We start from the raw sequence: 7,174 nt of genomic DNA, 5'->3' as shown, positions 1-7,174 counted from the left end.
GTTAAACTCAGAGTGCTTGATAGGTTTAAGATTATGATAATCAACAATCTCTCCTTCCACAGTTAGTCATCATTGTCTTTTTGCTCCCTCAGATGCTTATAAACATCTTAATCAAATTGGAATATATTGGTCATGGATTCTCTCATTGGGTCTCATTCAATAACGTGTCTTTTATCTTAGGTGTCCCAAATTCTATCCAGTTTCCCATTACTTTGCACTGTATGTTATTTCCATTATCCACGTCTGATTACTGTTATTTCTGCTCTGATTGTAATTTTTTCTGCTGATGAAATTAACCTTTTACTCCAAACAGTCTGTGTCCCAGTGGCAACCCATCAGCTCTTTTTATTTCTTCAGTTTTTTTTTCTAATTTTTTTAATTTTTATTTTTTATTTTTCCTCCTACCTTGTGAAGCCCACAGAATTTCTGTTTATAAATGAAATCCTATTCAGTTGCATGATTTAAACTATTATAAAATTGTGACTATAATTTGGACATCATGCATGAGGGGAATATCTATATTTTGTACAGTCTAGGTTATACTGCAGTGCAGTGGTAGGAAATGAGAGCTAATTTGGCAGAGTTAGAATAGTGAAGCAAAGCTACAAAATTCTACTGTTGCTGGTGAAAATAGGTATTCCCTCCCTTTATTAAAATGATGCTCTTTTTTTCTTTTGATATAGATAGAAATGGAAATGCCTATAGCAACCTCTCTTTCCTCTCACCTCTTCAGCATTTAAATAACCCATGCTACTGTAATGGATGACAAAGCCTGTTCCTGGGCACAGAGGAAAGAATTTCAGGTTATTTATTTTCTCCTGAATATCTGCCTCTCCAACATGTTAAATAGATACCTGTCATTCTTCATGGTGCTCATATCTGGTATTCATCTTTAAAACACAAATCCTTTTGCTATAGTTTTCTTAGAGAAAAGTAGAAAAAAAATGACACATGAGATAATACCCTAGATTGCTTTTTGGTGTAGCGTGAGCCAGCATGCTGCTTGAATTTTTGCTGCAGTATGGTAAAGCCTGCTTGTTTTCAATTATTCAAATCCATTTATGTTTTTTTAGGCCAAGTTGGATAGGTTTATATTTCTATTTTTCCTATTTTGAATGAGGCCCTTCAGATGAATTACACCGGGCCTAGGCTACTGCGTGGGAAGGCAGCTTCTAAAGCGTTGTCAGGAGTTCCTATGCTTCAAAGCAAGGATGTCTCCTGTAACTTAACTGTATAACCCTCCCCGGAGGCCTCTTGGCTTGCAGTAGCCCCTGCTGAGTGCTCTCACCCAAGGATGCCACAGTCAGTAGATTTTCTTTTAGAACGAAGACTATATTACCTAAAGCAAGTTTCATTTCACGGAAGTAATTTCATGGATCACAATCTGTTAACTGACAAAGCATTAAAAAAAAAAAAAAAAAAAAAAAAAAAAAAAAAAAAAAAAAAAAGCAAAAGCCAAAAAAAAAAAAGAAGAAGAAATCAGGAATTGATTAGTTGCTTTAGACCCTGGCTGGCTGAACCTACCTATACAGCTGTTCTGTGTGTATTCACAGCTCCAGCCAGGAGGTGTGCTAATCCACATTTGTTATTTATTTATTTTTACCCTGAAGCACTAGCACTGATTGCAACAATTGAGTGACTTGGTTGGCAGGGTGAACTGTGAAATAACGAAGTCTGTGTCTGACTGGTCATGTGGATAATACCGCATAGCACCAGCCAGCTCCTGCCTATGGCTATGTCTGCCGAGCTATCCAGAAACATTTTTTCTCTCATTGATTTTTTTTTTTTTTTTTTTAATTTCTATGAAACCAGAATTGGGACCCAGCAGGTTTGGAATGATGCCAGCATCCTGTTGAGTCAGAAGAAAAGACTGAGAATAGGAAGTATATTGACCCAATTTATTGGACAAAGTGTGATAGAGGTGACAGAACAAGCTACAGAGGTGTTTGCTCTGTGTAAGCTTTTTAGAACAAGAGCTTTGGGACAATGAACTACAAATGGAACTGGTGGTCAGGGTTGAAGGAAGTGCTGTTCAATTCCTTTTGATAGAACAACTCCTTTTGATTGCGGGGCAGAATAGAATCTTCTCATTCTCTGTTAATTTTTTGATTCTATTAATTGCTAATGCCTATTTGAAATAATGAAATTTCCAGCTATTGTCCTTGAATGAAATGACGTCAGGAAACAAAATTAATTGGTGTGTTCTTCCTTTGTGTACATGAGAGATACACATAAAAATTAAATGAAAGACCTTAGAATATACTCTCTTGCTTACAAAATATATTAAAATATGCCATAAAATAAAATTAAAATAGTATAATACAAAAGACTTAAGCTATACAATCTGCCTTGTAAAGGGCTTTGTAAATAAACACATTTCATGACATATTAAATAGATGTAGCACAAAGTTTATTTTGTTTCCAGATCCATCTCCATACTACCTACCCACACAGCTAATATGCAAATTCACGAATCCGTAGTGACTTCCTGGAAAAGCTCCTGTAATGACATTTGACCAGATCATTCCTGGTGAGCAAACCTTCTGCATGCACACTGAGATCTCAGAGAAAAGCATGGATATACAGCAAATATATGGGGAGAGTTTAGATAAGAAAATAGTGATCATGTAAAACCAGAATGTGTTTACAAAACACAAGTCATGTGAATAACATCTAGTTTAACTTTTTATTATAGATAATGGGGCAGATAAATTCAATCCCAGCTTGGCAGAGTATTTGATCTGATGTTTCAGGATAGCCTTTGAGCAAGAAGTACATAAAGATATTAAGAAAAAAATAGCTGGTTAAATGATCATAGCCGAATAGTGCTGATAAATGGATTAATATGCTAGAGGGTACGTATAAGGTGTATAATTCAGAAAGTTTTTTATTGTTCTAATTCAGTTACATATTTTTAGTGATAAATTCAATGCTTACAATTTTTTAGGTGATTCATAGCTAATATGTTAGATTAAGATTAGTGTTTTTAGAAAGATCTCTATAAGGAAAGGTTTGATCAAAATTAGTAAGATTAAATTAGCAAAGGTGATGTAAAGTTTTACATTTAGGGGGAAAAATAATTGAGTGAGGACAAAATTGAAGGGGTCTGGCATAGCGCTTGTATATGAGAAGAAGTTCTGCAGGTTTTATCTAAATAGAAGAGTTAATGTAAACTATGTACGAGGTGTAATCAAACAATATAGTGAATGTTTAAATAAAAAAAACGATTATTACTGTAGAAGACACACTGCCATTAATCACCTTCAACATACTCCCCCTCACTTCGAAACACTTATCCTATCGTTCTCGCCACTTTCTGAAGCAGTTCTGGAAATCCTCCTTCGTGAGTGTCGTTAGCTGTGCTGTGGTGGCTGCCTGGATATCTTAAATCATTTTGACTTTGGGGAAGAGCGGGGAGTCTCACGGTGCCAGATTCTGTGAATAAGGTAGATGAGGACATACGGTAATGTTTTTATTTGATAGAAATTGCCGTACCAGAAGCGATGTGTGACACAGAGTGTTGTCATGATAGAAGATGATTTATGGCACACGTTAAAACATACCTTCTCTCAACTGTAGCTCACACCTGACTGATTACACCAAACAAGCTGAAACTTGTCACACACTGTTACTAAGTTTCAATGTGCCACTTCCCATGTTGAAAATCCCCGCCTCTCCGTTGGATGGCACTCAGCAGCAGCATTCACCGTATTTTGTGATCGCAACTGGAAAGGCTCCGTGTCACACATTGCTTCTGGTATGGCAATTTCTGTCCAATAAAAACATTACGGTGTGTCCTCATTCACTTTATTCACCAGATCTACCGGTAGCATCATGTGATTTCTGGCTCATCCCGAGTCAAAATGACCATGAAAGGTAAATGTTTTGAATCTATTGAGGACATCGAGGCAGCCACGACAGCACAACTAACGACACTTACAAAAGAGGACTTCCAGAACTGCTTCAGAAAGTGACAAGAATGATGGGAAAAGTGTGTCGAAGCGAGGGGGAATATTTTAAGGGGGATTAATAGCAATGTGTCTTACTATAATAAATTTTTAAAATTTAAACATTCACTATATTGTTTGATCACACCTCGTATGGTGTGTTTGCTACAAAGGCCAATGCAATCACAGAAGTGGGTGAACAGCTAAAGGGAGGTAAGCATCCACACAACGCTCAACTACACATACATGGAATATGGTGTCAAATCCTTTTTGTCACAGTCAAAGGGGCCCAGGTAAGTTAGAAATTATTTCAAGTTATGCAAAGTAAATTATGAGAATTTATGAGAATTTAAGTCTTTCACTCCTTATTTGCTCATTTAATACTAATGATGTTTTCTAGTATCTACTATCACCAACCTCAGTGTGAAGTCTACTTTTGTAAGCCTTGCTTTACTTAATCACCATCACAACAGCCCTTTGACATGTAGTTCTTATAGTCATTATTATCTCACAGATGAGGAAACTGAGGCTTTGCATGGTCAAATGACTTACACAAAGTCACTAAGTGGCAAAGCTGTAAATTTTTATCTGACTCCAATGCCCCTTTCTTTAACCACAGTGCAATGTACAAAAATAATGTAGCTTACTTCTCTGGTTACTTTAGAGTAAAATGCAGGGCTGCACTTTCAAGGTGCAATATTCTCTGGCTCCCACCTATCTTTCTAGATGATTCCTTGCTACATCCTTCAATCCATCTAATGTTCCAGCTAAGCTTGTTGAATGTTCTGCTCCATCTCAGCCCCTATCCTTTGATCTTGCTGTTTGCTCAATCTGGAATTGCCTCTTTCTTTGGCACTCCTGCTCAACTCCAACTTAAATGTGACTTTCTTCATGAGACCTCCTGATTCCTTAAAAGAAATGAAATAATCCCTCCTCTAAACTTCCAGAGTCTTTTGTGTTTTTTTTAAACATACTTATGCAACTAATACTCTTCCTTTGATACTCATTTCTGTACATCTTTTAACTCTGATAAATATGAAGTTCACTGACAACAAGGGCTGATCCCTTGGTCTTGTTTCTCAGAGGGTTCAGCTTAGGCTTAGGCCTCACACTGATTAGTGGTGCAATAAATATTTCTTAAATGAAAGAGTAATGTGGATGAATGTAGTGGGTGGCCTGGGGAGAGAACAGTCTCAGAAATAGCACAGGATTCAGTTGGATGAGATACCTATTGAAATACAGGTTGGCCTCTAAAAAATTGATCTGAAATCTGATAAATATGGGATCAGGACATTATTCAATGTTTGGTAGTCTCGTGGAATTGTCTTTTAATAAAATAAAATTTTCTTTCATCTCGCCCATTATAACTGGGCTTCTTTTGAAGCAGATAAATCAGATTGGAGAAGTCTAGAATTGAGAGTATAGGTGTCAATTCTTGTGATTGTCCTTATCTTAGAAAGTATAAATCAGCAGATGTGGTAAGGCTGGAGGAAGTGACAGGTTTCTAGGTGTAAGCATGATGAGATGAGTATAGAAACCAAATCTGAAACTTGGCTACTACACCAAATGGAAAAGATGCTTTTCGCACATGACAGATCAAGTTGGAAAAAGAAAACAAGATTGATGGTATCTAACCAGGCGTAGGATATTCATATATTCTCAGTATAACATAGGGTAAGATCGTAGGATTGGGGAGCAATCCTGTCTGGGCTTGATTCCTAGCTCGGCCACTTCCTAACTACGTATATGACCTTGGGCAACATACATAATTTCTCTGAGGTTTATTTTCCTTGCTTGTAAAATGAGAAAAAATAATTTGTACTAATTTCATAGGGTTATCATAAGGACTAAACAAGTTAATGTATATAAATTACCCAGAACAGTACCGTGTAAGTAAGAGCAACAGAACTGTTAGCTATTGTATTATTATTTATCTACATGTTTAGAATGAAATATTTTTGGTAGTAAATAGTAAAACTCACTTTTTTGAGTGTGTTGTGGCTTGGTTGGTTATTAGCATTGTGACTTCAAACAAGTCACCAAAACTCTGGCTCAGTTTTTTTCACCTATAAAATGGGCATATAAACTTCTATGGTAACCCTTAGTATTGTCTTAGGAATGAAAACAAGATAATGCTTGGAGACTTATTTTGTAATCTAAACAATAGTATAGGAATTTAAAAGGTTCAGTCATTCAGCAGATAGCTCTTGAGACCTTTGAATGGATTTAGACTGCAGAAGAGAGGCAGTGAAAGATATGATGACCCTAGAAGAGGTTCGGGGGCAGTTTCCTGGTGGTCTGTCAAGGCTGTCTCTAGTAGCATGACCCCATTTTGGTCTTCCACCTTTCATATATTGTCAGCTCGTATACAGGGAATAAATTTCTTTAACCCAAAACACACATTATCAGCACTCCTGAGACTAATTCACAAAACCAGAATGCCAATGCCTTACTTCATAATGAGAAAAAACAACTGCCATGCAGGCTGAAATAAGCAAGTGAGTAAGCCTGTTATACTTTATCCTCATGAGCACAACTACGTAGTAGGAAGCTGAACTACAGTTAAGAGATTTTTAGATGAATCAAGAACTCGAATCACAGGAAATAGAAATTTGACTGATGACCTAATGCAGTGAAGATATCTTTATGAATCCATCTTCACAATAATGCCAGCCCTGCAAAAGGGGCTCTAACACTTGGACACTGAGGGCAGGCTGCCTCTTCCTGGGTGTGTTCTGGAATTGGTGCTTACAGTGCTCGCTTCCGTGACTTCTTGTTTTTGCTGACACGGCTGACGAATCTTTTCCTCTGAAGGATGCTTAACAAGTGAGCTAAGAGAAAATGAAAAGAAACTATCTGTGGTTAATATGTCGTTTCCCAAGTACTTGGATCTTAGGAAAGAGATGCCAACATTGTAGAACTAAAGGTAAATTGTCCTTATTCTCGTTTTCCTCCCCATGAGAAAATTCACTTGGAGGAGAGTTAAGCAAGGGCCATGCGAGAGGGATACGAGTGAGTGATGTTAGTGCTGGGAGTGGAGGTGTTCTAAGAGTCCTCTGCTCTGGACCCTGAGCGGACAGACAATCAGGTGGCAATGTTAGGTGTGTGTTGGGTACTTGGGATGTGCTCCCATACAGCTTCTTAAGGGGATAGTGGGCCTCTGCCGGTGGGTGTGACACAGGGATGCCACTGGCCTGATAATTCACAGCTGAGACCTTGAGACTGTT

The sequence above is a fragment of the Rhinolophus hipposideros genome (genome assembly GCF_964194185.1).
Source record: "Rhinolophus hipposideros genome assembly, chromosome: 17".
Classification (NCBI taxonomy): domain Eukaryota; kingdom Metazoa; phylum Chordata; class Mammalia; order Chiroptera; family Rhinolophidae; genus Rhinolophus; species Rhinolophus hipposideros.
The sequence above is the reverse complement of the archived record's forward strand: the minus strand, read 5'-3'. Positions refer to the sequence as shown.